At 38.0% G+C, this 16,902-nt stretch overlaps 1 protein-coding gene across 6 annotated transcripts in view; it reads left to right on the forward strand.

The window, feature by feature from the left end:
• The window catches only part of epha7 (eph receptor A7), a 285,269-nt gene that overhangs the window by 175,996 nt on the left and 92,371 nt on the right, over positions 1-16,902 (forward strand). The window lies entirely within an intron of this gene.

Here is a 16,902-nt window from a genome sequence, read left to right on the forward strand (position 1 = left end):
TTGTCCAGGCCTGGTTAAACATTTCCATTTGGGATTAATAACGTCTGAGTATAGTTTGCCTTCAGGGAATGAGATGAAATATGTTAACATTACTCTAATGGATTGCCATCATTTAAACAATGGTTGTACATTCAAAACTATCTCTTTCATCTACAAATGTGAATGACATTGTGGATTTTCAGTTTGTTAACTAACTCCACGATCAGAAGAGGCAGGATTACTTGTCAATACTGTTTTGAATACTATGTTAACTTATTTCTCAATAACTGTATGAAGTCTAGAGGAAAATTAGTTTTGAAATGCAAGCGCTCTGAAAGAATAAAGACTGAAGTTGCTACCCTGGATAAGTTGTAATTTTTAATGCTGAAACACTGACTAACTTTTTTATTTTGAGATAAAGGGAAGAAATCTGTTCACATAGTATTGTGATATCAATGAAAAATACACAGTCATTGTGTCATAGAATCAGAGAGAAATCTACAGTTCGGAAACAGACCCTTCGGTCCAACTTGTCCACGCCGACCAGATATCCTAAATAACATTAGTCTGTGTGGCTCATAAATGATTTCATTTTGGCTTTCATGTGTTGTAGAATGTGTTGAAAAGGATAGATCTTTTGGTCTCTGGCATTAGGTACAGGGACAGAAGTAGGAGATTGTCACATGTCATTTGACTTTAGAAAGATTTGTTTTGTCGCTGCTCTGACTGAGCATGTTTACAACAGTGAAATCAGCACCATTACCCTAATGACAGTTTTGCAGGCCCACTAAAATAAGGGAATTAGGAAGTTAGTTTCAGTAATGTAAGTGTAGGGAATTGTTATTTTGGCATAATTTTTCTCAAACTGCAAATGTTAAAGTGTATCTACACTATAAGTAGCATGGTCCTAAATTCCAAGTAGCTTTGACTTGTGTAGTGCATAAATGTAAATGCTTAAGCTGATTAATGTGTTACTAATTTATTAGGGATAGAATTCCTGTGTTAGCAATTCACTCTAGCCTAATATACAAATGAATGTAAAAGTTTTTTTCCTTCCTGGAAGGCACTCAAAATATTTAGCCTTGGCAGAATACTTCCCAGAATGCATAAACACTTCTGACAGATTCTAATAATTTACTTTTACTGTTTACTTTGTCCAATATTCAGTAGAAAGAATTATGTTTATATCTTGGTTCAAATACATAGCAATAATTTTAAAACATAAGTTGAATTTAGTTGCAGATTCTCTCATTCTGTCACCAGAACACACTGAGGAATGGAGAAAAGATTGGTGCAAAATGTCCACAGAAGTTACAGCAATGAAGTTGGAAAGAACCTCCGAGGAAATTGCCCCTTGTTGTTTTATACAAATTAGTTATCTTGATAACAATGAGATAAATGTGTTCAGTGTGCATAGATATTTGAAAATGTTAAGACATATCAAGGGAGTACCGAGCAGTTGAGTAAGGGATAAAGTGTTTCATAGACAGAGGTATTGAGTTCAAAAGCAGAGACAAAAACAAAGTTGCTGGAAAAGCTCAGCAGGCCTGGCAGCATCTGTGAAGGAGAAAACAGAGTTAACGTTTCAGGTCCAGAAAAGCAGAGACGTTATGCTAAACAATTATTAAGCTCTGGGTAGGTGACAACTAGTGCATTAGGAACAATGTGAGAGTACTTGAAAGAGTGCAGAGGGGATTTACCAAAATGCATTGACAGATGAGAGATTACATTGGAAAATCTGGGGTTGTTCTAAGAATGAAGTTGTGGGTCAATCTGATCAAGTTGTAAAATACAATGACAGGTTTTGATAGGTTAGATAAAACATTGCTCTTATTAATTGGGAGTGCAAGGACTCCATGACACATTAAAAACTTTGAGCAAGTGATGCAGAAGGGATGTGAGGAGGAATACTTTGACGCAGTGACCAATGATGATGTGGAACTCGCTGCCTGTGCTGATTGTGGAAACTGAATTGATCAATTATTTCAAAAAGGACGTTGGTGGGCACGTGTGGAAATTAAACTTATAGTGTTACATGATGGCGAGGAGGGAATGGTACTGTCTGGACTCCTGTACATAGTGTGGCCTCAATAGATCAAATGCTGCAGTGGCTCGATGACTAAATAACACAATAACAATGATAGGAATATGGCAAAAGATTTCTTCGCAGCTCCTAGTTGCTGATCAGCACACAGCTGGAACACGACAGCTGGCAGAATTGCAGAACAAGTTCAGTTGGAGGTATAATTCTTTTAATTCAACCCAAATTTCCCTTGGACTATTTTTTTTCCAGCTGTAGGGCACTTGTTCAGTAGCAAACACTCAAAGTTGAACTTTCCTACAATTCCAAGTTCAATTTCTGGCGATACATGGCACCAGAAAAAAATGACCTCCAAGTTGCAAAGCCTTTTATCTGCTTCCAATAAACAGCAGTCAGCCTGCAAGTAGATACTTGCCTTTTTGCCAATGTTTTCTTGTTGCTGCTAATTTCCACTTAGGTCCTCCAATCATGTTTGCTTTCAGCTAGATAATCACTCATTTTGGCATTCTCACAGTGAACATGAGGCATAATATGCTGTTATGTCCTTCTCGCCTCAGTTACATGTGTAGCATTGTCTGCATTCACTTTTATTGCAAGCACCCCTGCCTTCAAGCAGATGACTGACCTCAAAAAACCATATTCCTTTGTGTCAGGTATGTTTCCAACCAACAGAGAGTTTTCTGTCTGATTCCTAGGGTGCCTTGATGTTGAAGGCAATTGTCTCCCCTCACTTCTGGAATTCAGCTCCTTTTTCCATGTTTGGGTTAGAATTGTAATGAGGTGAAAGCAGGAGGAGAACTGACTCGAACTGTGTGTTTGAATTATTGCTGAGCACATACTGCTTCACAGTACAGGTACCCTCCATTCACTTTATTGAGAATAGACTGATAGCGTGGTAATTGGCTGGGTTGGATTTGTCCTGCCTTTTGTGTGCAGGATGTATCCAGGCTGCTTCACTATTTTCTTATTAAGAAGAAATTGTGCCATTAGTCTAGCCTGGTCTAGCCTACATGTGACCTCAGACCCACAACAATATGATTGACTCTTAACTGCCATCTGGGCAATTAGGATAGGCAATAAATGCTGTCCAGCCAGTGATGCCTTCATCCTGTGAATGAATTTTAAAAATTCACATTTTTAGTTAGGCATCAGACCACTGACAGTCTTCAATGTGATTGTCGGAATGTTATACAGGCCCTTGTGGTATATTTTGAAGCCACAAGAATCAAATCAAACTAGCTAAAGATTGCTAGGAACCTCTTGATGCAGAGATAGTTAATCCATTCTAGCCTTCTGACTGAATGTTATTGCAAACATTCAGCCTTACCTTCAACATTCAGTGTTGATTATCAATTAAGGTCTGATTTATAATCAAAGGTTTTCACTGGGTATCAACCTTAGTGCAGTACTCTCATGTAAATCATAAGATCGTGGGTTTGAGGCCTACTCCAAAGGTGACCTTGCTGTGCACAAATTGACTACTATATTTTCCACATTATAACAGTGATGACTCTTCAGAAGCATACCATTCGCGATAAAAAGTGCTTTGAGGTGATCTGACTCTGTGTAAGGCTCTATTCAACGCATATTCTTTCTTTTGAAGTTATGCATTGTTGATTTTATAAACTGCTGTAACCAGATTTTCTTATTAATCAATATTTTCTAACTCTGTGATGGTATTTTTCAGTTTGAGCCAAATAAATAATGCAAATAAACCGCTCTGTGGATAGGACTACAACTTGGAGATTTGGAGAGGAAATTCAAGAAGGCTGAAAGCCTTTTTGCATTGCACTAATCATTTTTTTCTATATGTACAGCTCTAGGTTGTACAAGTGCTAATGCTATTAATGATTTTCTCTTCTTGCCACTGCTTAAGTTGGATCCATCCCTCATCTTCAGGCAGCATTATGCTTGAAAGCAGCTGGATAATCATAGTAATCCTGTACCTCATCATATTCTTCCATTTTGGTTTTGAACACATTTACCAACATTCATAGCAGAGAAAGAGAGCAAAAGAAAAGAGCTTCCAATGTGCGATCACATATGAAGTCTAATCCAACATTTTTGATGGTCATATGTTTATTAATATTACTTTGCTTCACTTGGAGGAATTTATCACAATTCAGATGGTGCCTGCTACAATGAAAAAAATGTCATATAAAATGGCACATTGCTTATCCTAATTGTATTGCCTAATTCTATATACAATTGTGATAATTTACATGATTGCAATTAGCAGTTGCTGTTTTCTGCAGCAGTATGTATGCTTTCTTCAACAAACTTGCACAAGATCAGTAAGCTGTAAAGCAATGCTGTGGGAGGAAGTTGACTGGGCCTTAGTTTAGTCTGGGGCAGACGTCAAAGAAAGGTCTAAATTTAGCTGACTGCAATTGTCTGATTTACTTTTGGGCAAGTTATTAGGCTACTTGAAAAGTCTGTGTATCACTAAATTTGCAGTCCTTTGTGTCCTTGATTAGTAGTTGCAACTGAATTGATTTTGTACACTATAAAATGAAGATATATTATTGTCTTATTCAACTGACTGACTTCAATTGTTCTAAACACGATTCCAGTCCATGACACAGAAATCTCATTTGCTCGTGTTGCATAGAAAGCCAGATTAACAAAAGATTTAGCACTTGATTCTCTAGTAAAGATTAAAAAAAACTCTTTCATTCCTATTGTATAGAATTTTCGATCAAGCCATAAAGTGTTTCCCAATTGATGATTTCTTTTTCAACATACCAAATAGTGTATCGGTGACCAACTATGATCCTTCCTTTCACAGCATATGTTGCCTATTGACATTTGTTCCAAAACAGTGCTTTTGTTACATTTACAGTTGCCTTTGTTTAGACTGAATTGAAAGAATGATTAAATGAGCTATGATACAACATTTCACAATTTGGCAGTGTTTATCTGCAGTTTAGAAAATCCCTGATCCAAGCATAATTCCGATCCAAGCATCACATTTCTTGGCAAAACTAAGCATGCGTTTATCAGGAGTCAGCTGTATCTACAATAAGGTCTAATTAGTTTTGGTTTTCTTTGGCATGAGGCCAACTTCAATCAGATGTGATGTGCTTACTGGTCTTTATTCAAAACACTTGCAATAATACCATAGGAAGCCTCAGTAAAGCTGATCTCAGTTTTATGAAAGTTAACTATCTGATCAATAATACACATCTGCCTCATTTTATTTTGCTTACCGAGAATTATTGTGTAACAGTGATGACATTACTGGGGAACTGCCGTAAAGAAAATATTGTACCCTTCACTATGAGAAGACTCAAACAATTATATTTAAGTACAGTTAAAATGGCATGATTGCTGAGGCATTTTGGATTAATGAGTTCCAGTACACGACAACACCCAGTGAATATTCTAATATAAGTGCCCTAACAGTTTCACTGGTTAATGAGTAAGCACGGAAGGGGAATAAAGTTAATCATAATTCTGTACAATAACTTGATTTTTAACCAAGACACTAGAGCTATAATTTTGCCTGGGATGGATGGGAGTGGTGTGGAGTGGACCTGTGAAATTGAGGGGATCACTCCTGACCTCCTGAGTTAAGCTATTTGAGACCAAGTTCATAGCAATGGGAGCTGCTGACAAATCTTGAGCATCACTTGCCCAACTCACTGATAATGACTGTTGTAAATGGGTCCTTTTCAGCTGGCCATTCATTAATATAGCCAAAGGGGGAGTACATGTAAAAATCAATCCAATAATATTTATGGTGGGACAAATACCGCACAATTGAGGCACAGTCTATCCTACCGCTAAATTCCAATACTTTAAACCTGTTTCCTGCCCAATAAAATTGCCACGATAGATTCGAGTTTTTTTCTTAATTGAACTGAATTCCTCACATGTTTTAATGATTCAGAAACTCTAATCCCACAACAGTTTAAGTAGACTGTAAACATTAGACTTTTAAAGAGCAGTGTTCACTCAGCAGACAAACTTGCCAAAAAATCACAGGGGTGCTCCCCATAATTTTGCAAACATTTGGTGCGCTTATGTTTCCCCCAGATAAGTTACCCAAACTCTAATAATAACAGTGCCAATTAATTGGGTAGCAATAAGTTCACTTTTTCTGTTAAAGTTCTGTAATTTCCAACTTTCAAAAGCTGGATGAATGGCAATGGTTATAACTTTGAGTTCAGTGCCTACAAGCTGCTTAAGAAGCGTAGCTGGGGTATTAATACAAGCAGACACTGGTTGACATATTTCCTTCTGTCAAATTTTGCAAAACAATTTCACCTAATAGAAATTCGATTTACTATTTGCTACGTAAATGAACGTAAACAATTATTGTTCAAATGGCCCTGTTCCAAAATACTTCCCACATTCTTCGGACCAAGTAAATGTTGCATAATATTGTCTCTATCTAGTTTTGATGAGGGTTTCAGTTATAAAATACACCAAGGCTGAAAAGAAAAAGATAAATTAGAAGAAAAAGTAGGATTTAGTTGCTGACAGCCTTGGGTTTGACATGACTGTTAACTGAAGCAAGCGAAGTTTTTTTGTGTAAGTAGGGAATAGCTCAGTTTTCTACTTCCATTAAGGAATGTATTAACAGTATCCAATGAGGAGAAGAAAAGTCATAATGCTGAGATAACTGGAATTGGAAGAACAGAGAAGAAAATTCAGTCACTTAATCCTGATAATAGTAATGACTGAGGGGAAGATAAAGAGGTCAAAATTGTTTCTGTGGAAAGTGATGCTGTTGCCCCACAAGACCGTAAGGAATAGGAACAAGAGTCAGCCTTTGGCCTTATGCGCCTCCACTGCCAAACTTACATCCACTTTCCTGCATTTTACCATTATCTCTTTATTCCCCTCCTGATCAATAATCTATCTATCTCTGTCTTAAGTATACACAAGGACTTTGCCCTGACAGCTGTCTGTGGCAAGGAGTTCCAGTGTTTCTCAAGCCTCTGAGAGAAGAAATTTCTCCACATTTCAGTTGTAAATTGGTGTACCTTTATTCTGAGGCTATTCGCCTGGGTTCTGGAATCTCCCATGAAGGGAAGCATCCTCTCAGCATTTACCCTGTCAAGCCTCTTAATAATTCTACCCATTTCAATGAAATCACCTTTCATTCTTCTAAAGTCCAATGAGCAGAGTTGCAGCCTGTCTAGCCTTTGCTCATAAGACAATTCCTGAATACCAGCAATCATCCTAGTTGACTTTCTCTGAACTGTCTCCAATGAAACAGTATCTTTCCTTAAATAAGGAGACCAAAACTGCACACAATACTCTAGATGTGGTCTCACTAGCACCTTGTACAGTTGCAGTCAGACTACTCTGCTCAATCCCCTTGCAATAAGGGCCAAGATTCCATTCGGCTTCTTGATTTGTTGCTACACCTGTTTCATGTACACATACCCTTAAGTTGTTTGTGGTGCAGCTTTCTGTAGTTTCATTTAAATAATACTATTTTCTTTTTATTCTCCCTTCCACAATGAGCAACTTCATATTTTCCCACATCTATTTGCCAACTTTGCCCTCTGATTTAGCCTATTAGTAATCTGTTTGTATTCCCTTCGCAATTTTTCCTTCCTCTTCTTTTTGTGAATTTTGACAGTGGAATTTCAATGAGAGAAATGTTCTCATTTTTAGCACAAGGTGGGTTGTTGAGTGAGATTCAGTAGCATGCAGTTTGCCAATGCCCGGAGCAACTTTTCTCATGTATTGTTCCTCTCTTCATCTCATTAATTGTGCAACCAAGCTCCTTAATGTCCTTCGAATTGAGCTACATGGCAGGAGAGGTGGGAAAGCTGACTACTGTCAGAGCCTGAGAGAGTTCCTGCTGCTGGACCCCTATGTAACTCCAAACTACACACCACTTCAGATGCCACAAGCCTGAAACTGGCTCACGCTTGTGACGGGGGAGTTGGTAGACAGTGGGCTCCTTATATCATTGAGAAGAAAGTCTTCATTTTAGAATAAGTGCTTGTGTGCAGATCTCAATGTAAAATCAACTCAGCAAATGTTATTGTGCTGGACAGCACCACCCACCCCACCACACACCCTCCATTAACACCACAACTATCCCATTCTAAGCCTCTACAAGCTTTATACTCTTACGCAACAAATTTTCAAGTAGGAGGTAGATTTACAAGAAGGAGTTCAAATAACTATTGTGACTAAAGGGATCAAGGGATATGGGGTGAAGGAAAGATTAAGGCATTCTGCTCGATGATCAGCTTTGGTCATATTGAATGGCGGGACAGATTCAAGGGGTTCAATGGCCTACTCGTGCTTCTATTGTCTATGTTTCTGTTTCGTCAGTTTTCTTATATAGACTCTAGTGGCGCAGAGTACTCAACATCCTCGACTGTAACTTAAGTGCTGAGCATAAAACCATTGAATCCCCAGAGAAGGCACCAACAATGGTTTCACCTGCACCCTCCACCAGCTCCGTGCCTGCCCCCTGTCTATGAGCACAAAGCTTACAGCCGTTCAAACAGACAAGGATAAGGCTACATCCAGGCAGGGCACTCTCTAGCTTCAATTTCCCCTGGGGTTGTCTTCCAGAGCAACAGGATTACTACAGAAAAGACTCCCTTCACCCCAACTGAGGAGGTCGGCACTTCACATTGTGATAGGGAGAAGAAGAAAAAAACTTTTTAGGGGCAGAATGGCAGGAAGAGTAACACAATTGTAAATCACCTTAAACTTGTATAAAGCTACCTAAAACTTATATATAAACTTATATAAATATATCTTCACTACATTCTTAAAATTCTACTCTAGTCTCTTTTTCACTGTTGGAGCTAGTTAGGTTGCCCCTCCATGTGAGAGATGAGCAACTTGTTCAGACATCCCAAGGATCGAAGAAATTGCAATTGCCGAGCAACCAACTCTTTAACTGCAGACAGCCTGAGGGATCAGGGCTACTTGAAGCATGACATGCAGGATTACAACCAAGGCACTGCATTGTAATGTGGACAACACTGCGACTGAAAACAATGTTCCAGGGCTGTGTCAGAGCATGACGTGTATACATTATTAGACTCTTATTGTCTGGAAGACTACTGAATCAGTGACGTTTCTACACCTCTCTTACAGAGAAAGGTATATTCTGTCTATCCTTTGCACTACGCAGGGCCTGCTGCTTATGAACAATAGTACATTAAACAATTAAGCCCAGTTTATTCATCCCAGAAGTGGGTTTCAATGAGTTTCCCATTGGCTTCTCACACTTGATAATATATTGTTCTGTCATGCTCACTGATCATGTTCTGTCATACCCACCTGATCAATGTCCTGATCCCTATGCTTATCCTCAGAACATTGCTGTCCATTCAGCATTCTTATGCATCAAGGACACCCACTATCCCTTTCCCACTTCCTGTGCTTCAGTTGTGAAGGGCACAAAATGCCACAATGATAAGGTATACTTTCTGGCTTCACCATAAATAGGTCTATGGTGCATCAACTATGGTGGAAGCATAAGCAACATTGTATCTTCATTTTGGTTCAGTCAGGCTTTCGTAAACATGTCATCAACCATGTTTGGAGGGGGTACACCTAATCTCTGACTAGCCTCCTCTATATGATCTGAGAATTTTGGAAGGAGGCAGGAATCTGCTGAGCCAACTCAGATTTAAAATTGATGGCAGCTCCAAGGATCCCTGGTGCAGACCTCTAAGAATAGACAGGAATAATCACACTTCACTGAACATTAACAGAGTGAAAGCCTTTCTGTTAATGAGCTCTGAGCGGTGGTAATAGGGTTCTCTCAAAGCAATGTGGTTATAGTCATTGTACACTGCATATGAGAGAGTGATTATGGAGAAACCCACTGGCTAGGCAATGCTACTCTCCTCATCACATGGGCAGCAATAGACAGCAGCGATTGGGAAAAATGATATCAGTGATATCCTAGATATATTTGCAGGTTGAGGAGTGGGCGTTGCCACACAAGTTCCCTGTTACCCTTTGAAACAAGCTGCTGGCATAAAAATTCAGGGTAACTGTGGATTTGATGACTATCAGGATGGGCTGGCTGTACAGTCTCTCATGCAGTTGACACAATTTATGAGGATGGGATAACCACAATCTGTCTGCCATAAACATGAAGAAAATGTCAACAAAGCCTGTAAATAGGAGGTCTCACCATTCCTCCACTTTGTTGATTTGATTTGATTTGATTTATTATTATCTCACATACCTAGGTACAGTGAAAAGTTTTGTTTTGCGAGCAGTACGCACAAATCTTGCCATAAAAAAGTTCATAGCACAGTAGAACAGAGCAAGGAATACAACATTATACCTACAGAGACAGTGCATGAAAAGCAAGATCAACATTAGATTTGAAATTTGGGAAGTCCATTCAGAAATCTAATAGTAGTAGGGAAGAAGCTGTTCTTGAACCTGTTGGTACATATGTTTAAGCTTTTGTATCTCCTGCCTGACGAAAGAGGTCGGAAGAAATTATAACTAGGGTGGGGGAGTCTTTGATGATGTTGACTGCCTTTCCAAGGCATTAAGGAATGTATACAGAGTCAATGGATGGAAGGTTGTCTTGGGTGATGGACTGGCCCGCGTTCACAACTTTCTGTGGCTTCCTGTGGTCCTGGGCAGAGCAGCTTCCATACCAAGCTGTGATACATCCAGATTGAATTCCTTCCATGGTGTATCTGTAAAAAGTTGATAAGTGTTCTTGTGGACATGCCAAATTTCCTTAGCCTCCTGTGGAAGTAGAAGTATTGTTGTACATTCTTTACCATCTCATCAACATAGGTGGCCCTTGACAGATTGTTGGTGATTGGCACTGTAGGAGCATGACTCTCTTGACCATCTCCACCTCAGCCATCATTGACGGATCTTTACTGGCTGCCTCTCCCACAAACGTGTGGCAGTTTGCTGTTCTTGCTGAACATGCTGACAAGGTTGTGAATGCTGTTCCCTTCTACCCTGTCTTTGGATTTGAAGCAAGGCTATAATGATTCCAGCCACAGAGATGCGTGAGTGGATAATCTGTCATTCTGCTTTCAATCTTTTTGTTGCACTTAAATATTAACAATCTTTCTACGAAAAAATTTTCTACACAACTCTGCAATGAACAGTTCCTCACCAAATGGGAGTTATCATGACTTCATACAGTACTCAAATTGCTTTATGAAGATTAATCCTTTGAATACTTTTGGTCTGAATTTTTTTCCTCATTAACTGAAATACTTCATAGATAAAGTAAGGAGTTAAAGGTTAAAACATTTAAACAATAATATTTTGAATGATAATAATTATGTTTGTAGATAGAATTATCTTTTTGCATTATTTCATATTTTTATCAATGTTGTTACTCGATGTGTTCTAAAGGCTTGGACTGAGATTTGTCTAAAGTTAGTTGACTATGAACTAACTGTGAATGTTGAGTCTAAGTAAATGCATTGCATCTAATTTTCTGGCATTCTTTATTGTTCCTATGCGGTGTATTGAGGGAGTATTTTCCTTGCGATCCCAATAATTTCTGAACAATGTTCTTTATTTATTTGATATTACTTGAGGAAAGACTAAGCAATAATTATTAGCTTGATTCGGTTGGAATAAACTCAGTTCTGAATAATCAGAAGTCGGGAATCACTTTTTCCACACAAAAGGTAATAAGAATCTAGACTTTACTATCCTAAAGGCTGTTTGTTATTGTGTCAATTGAAATTTTCAAGACTGATATTGACAAACAAATCCACAGCATGGACATTATGGGATATGGACCAAATTTTGTAAATGGAATTGAAGTGCAGATCTAATTGAATGGTAGAACAAACTTTGGAACATAGAAACAGAAATAGGCAATTCAGCCCATTGAGCCTTCTCTGCTATTCCATTAATACATGGCAGATCACCGAACTCATTTCAATTTTCACACAAAATCCCTATATTTTGTGATATCAATTGTATTTTTTTTTGCCTTGAACATATTGACATAAGGCTGAAGGCTGTCAACATTGAGGTGGTGAAATTCCAAACTCTATTTTTTTAATATATAAACAGAGAGATATTGACAACTTATTCAAAATGTAAATACCTTCATAATTTGATATTTCTTCCATTCCTTATCCAACTTTTGAACATTTAAGTTTCTACCATAAAGTCTAGTTGAGACTGAAATACTTGTTCTGAAACACTGATTTTAAGTGCTTCAGCTGAGGTTGAATTTCCTTCAAGCACACTTTGTGAGTGAGACTTGTAGCATTCTGTCCCATCCATGATTTTAAATGTTCCCCCAGACTCTTTCTGACTCCCATGAAAATCTGTCCCAGAAATGCAAAGAATACTGAAGTAATCAGAGGTCAGGCAGCACCTATGTAAAGAAATAAAGTTAATGTTTCAGGTCAATGACCCTTCAAATAACAGCTGTGGAAGTGTTTGCCTAGATTGTCATATCAGCATCTACGATAGAAGCGAGACAGGCATAATTGTTAATGAGCAGGCAGTATCTAATACTAGGTTTTGTGTCCATCTTCCCATCATATGAGATTTTTTAAGATGTGCTTAGTGACCCTGGGTGCAGAAATATAGCCCTTATTTACCTCCATTGTGGAAGTGGATATTTTAGACTGATATTTCCATTGGATTGGGTTTGTTATGGTAGACTATATGATTTACACACTTCAAAAATTGTGAACTATGAGAAAAAGCTAGTACTGAAATCCATAACCTTTTGACATACAAATTTGACAGACTACTTCATATTGTCATAATGTAATGTTGTATGATTTATTAAATTTGTTTTTAACATAATAATGATGGGGATTTGTTGAAATAAACTATTAATCAACAGATTATGCAGAAGAGTTCAGATGCATTAAAATACTTCAGGACAGTATACTGTGCTCCTCAACATTCAAAAATAATCAAATTCATACTTCAACATGCCAGTTTCCTCTTATAATTTATTCTTTTCTGTGATTGACAGTCCAGCCATTCACTGAGCCATAGAAACAGTGGAACAAAAAGTTTTTAACGTATTTAAATCTGTAGGCTTTGTTGACACAACAGTAGAATTCAATCATGAAAGATTATTTGAGTTCAAAAATTTACTGGTGGATTCGTCTAAGTTGGAGTTGTTGTTGCGACACTCAAGGAGACTGAGAGTTTAGTTTTGATGTACAGTCTTTTGAACTCCTAAGTGATTTTTGATTTGCTGTTAATTTATTTTGAAAATTTCATGAGCATGTCAAAATTTTTTGGCTTTATATAGGACTTGTGCAGTCTGTCTGCATTGAAAACTGTGCTTGAGTCATGGGGACACGTGATTGATATGAAGGTTTACTAAGATATTGGTGGTAGATGAGAACTAGAACATCTAACACACACATGCAGAACTGAGCTATGTCCCACCAAATAGAGGTAGACTTTCAACACAACCTGCCTCAGCATCCATCTGACTCCTCCTCTATTCCCACCTACACCCAGTTTTAGGAGGTGGCGGCCCAGTTTGCTCTTGCTCCTGTGACTGAAAATATAACATGGATAGGTACTGCTACGCAGCAGGCTGGGCTATGACCTTAGCAAAGTGGTCTCACTTGTGACTCCCAGCTTGAGAAAGAAGTGACAGTCCTTTTACTTTCTTTCTCTGCATAGATCCTGTCTGCTGTTGAATATTACTGGCATGTTTTGTTTCTACGTCTCCAGTATTTGAAGTATTTTAGTTTTGTTAAAGCTACAGAGGCTCACCCAAACAATGCAAGGAAATAGATAGTATTTGGCAAATTTTATAGAAAAGAAGCATTGCTAAAACACTGTTCTGAAAAGGTGTAATTAATCACTGTTTTGACATTAAGTGCACTTATTATAGACAATAGTTAGCTATGAAATGTTGCATGTCATTGTAATTATGTCCTAGTACTCTTCACTGCATTTAATTCTAAGCTCATCATATCCAAATTGTTCCTAGTTCTGTCACCACCTCTACTTCTGTTGATATGAAGATTAAAAAAGCTTTATCCCAAATTTTACAATTGTACTGAAAGGTGTTTTCAAAGTTGATGTGGACAGTACCAAAGCTATATAGCACTGTGCACTAAATCAGTTGTCAGTTTTAAGGGAGCATGAAAGGAAATGTCGATTTAGTTTAATTCAGTTGTGCATTACTTAATAGCTCAATTTTGAATTAAACACTGAAATTGTTTTGATCAAAAGGAAGTAAATTAGCCAGCAAAAATGCAAAACACTGAAGTAGCAAATAAGATCTAAATTTATTTAGAAAGAGTAAAAGGAGAAAAGTATATTTATTGAAATACACAACAGACTTCTTTTATCGCAACTGTACAAACAGCCCAGGCGAATCATAAATCAACCTCAGGTTCTTGTGCTGATTGCGATTCTTCAAAATCCTGCCCCTGAAAACACTTACTACAAAGAATAATGATTCCCATTATTCTCAAAACCACTGTTTCTAATCCCTATTTAGGTGTTACCTCATCTCAATTTGACTCTATTGTCTCTAGTCATTTTGTCATTTGTTGTTGTTGGACTAATTTAATTGGATTTGACCATTTATGCAGATTGCCATAGAGTCTTGGAGTTATATCGCATGGAAACAGATCTTCAGTCCAACTCATCCATGTCAAGCAGATGTGCTAAACTGATTGAGTCTCATTTGCTGCTGCCAAGCATTTGGCCCATATTCCTCTAAACCCTTTCTATTTATGTACCCGCCCACATGCCTTTTAAATGTTGCAATTGGACCAGCCTCCACCACTTCCTCTGGCAGCTCACTCCATACACATACCACCCTCTGTGTGAAAAAGTTGCCTCTCAGATCCCTTTCAAATCTTTCCCCTCTCACCTTAAATCTATGGCCTCTAGCTTTGGACTTCTCTACCCTGGGAAAGCGAGCTTGGCTATTTATCTTATCCATTCCCCTCATGATTTTATAAACCTCTATTAGGTCACCCCTCAGCCTCCGATGCTCCAGGGTAAGCCCCAGCCTAGTCAACCTCTCCCTATAGCTCAAACCCACCAAACTCGGCAATATCCTTGTAAATCTTTGCATTGTCTCAATGTTTGAGACTGGGCCAGGATGTCTAGATTCAAGTTGTATCTGCTCAGGAGCTATCTCCAGAAAGTTTGCCTAAACAGGCTGATGAAAAGTATGTGTTTAGAAAAGCATCCCATTGTCTCAATGTTTGAGACAATGGGATGCTTTTCTAAACACATACTTTTCATCAGCCTGTTTAGGCAAGCTTTCTGGAGATAGCTCTTGAACAGATACAACTTGAATCTAGACCGCCTGGCCCAGTGGTTTCCCTTATCTGTAATTGTTCTGGCTTCTCTCCAGGTTTTAGATATCATGAGCATGGGAGGGTGATTACTGCCTCTTGGCACTGGCTTCTCCCTTCCCCCACAGATTATGAGATACATATTCTAAATTATTGGTTTCCAGCAAATCCATGCTTTAATTCTCCAAACACAAAAAGTGTTAGTATAAAATTGAGTTTTAGCAAATACTTGAGTAATTATTTTCTCAATTATAACTAACTGAGATTCACTACTTTATTCAACGTTTTTTTTCTGATTGGCCACCGCTTCTGCACTAACACTGATTAATATTTGAATGAGGTAGTTTGGCTACATAGCTGTGTGTATCACAAAATGATTTCTTCTGACCCATCTATTATTATAAACTAGTGTCTCCACCTTACCTTTTTGCACTATGTGTAACATGGAAACTCCCTAAAAACAGGTTATCCAAAATGTACTGCCCATTTTTAATCATGGCAAATCCAATGTAACTTTGATGAAAGAGCCAAGCAAACCCAGGGAAATGGCGTTTATGTTATTTAAATTTCTAATGTTTGCCATCAACAGTATGAGTGATTCTTGGATAACCCCTGCAGAAGTTTATCCAATAAATTCACATTACACTAACCTAATTATCAATTAAATCTGTTCTGAAGAAACAATGAATAATGTGCCAGTACATGAGTCAAGAGATATTCAAAGACTTCATGAATATATAATTAACATAGAGGACTGATAATCGGATCCATGTTCTATGACTGCAGACTCATGTTATTATTTCTGAAATAATTCCACATAGACCAGTATCCCATAAACAAATCATCCTTTATTTACATGTGCAATGTACTTGACATTGGTCCTGCTTTCTCAGAGTCAGCTCTCACAGTGAACAGAACCTCTCACACTCCTCATTAGGTCAGCCATGGCTCCATGATTGGACCAGATTAATTAGGGAACTCATATTCTATTAGGCTCACTTGTCTGACTTTCAATCACTACAATTTCCTATTCACTTTATATATTTCTATTGTTATACTATGGATCAAAGTTCCCAAGGCATTTTGTTTGAGTTATTCAGTACAGTCACGATTGTATTGCAATACACATTTCAATCTCGCAACACGTGGCACTTCTGTTGCAAATCAGATAATTAAGTTTTGAGATAGTAATCATAAGGCAATGCATCCTCTTAAAAGTCTGTGTTCGAGGCACAAATGATCTAAGGCTTTGGAACACACATCAGAGTGATAAATTGCAATTATTCTGTTTTCATTCTGTGATGTACCAGTTTTGTTGGTACAAAGTTAAAATCAAAATAGCTACAAGATATCAGACAGGTATTGAACCCAGGCCAGAGATTAATGCAGATAGATATATGAAAAGGCTTGAAATTGACATTCTGATTGCTTTCACTATGACATTGCCTTTTAGCGCAGGCTAAAGTGAGAGAGGCAGAGATCCCATCTTTTGAATGGTATGCAAACCTGTTTCTAAGTTACCAATTCTCTTTTTGCTTGCCATATTGAAGCATTCTAAACAAAGAAGGTACCTTGTAAACTTCTGCCACCTGGCTCTGGTTTTGACCCAGATACTGGGCTGAATTTTCCCAGCCA

This window comes from Stegostoma tigrinum, chromosome 4 (assembly GCF_030684315.1).
Source record: "Stegostoma tigrinum isolate sSteTig4 chromosome 4, sSteTig4.hap1, whole genome shotgun sequence".
NCBI classification, from domain to species: Eukaryota; Metazoa; Chordata; class Chondrichthyes; order Orectolobiformes; family Stegostomatidae; genus Stegostoma; species Stegostoma tigrinum.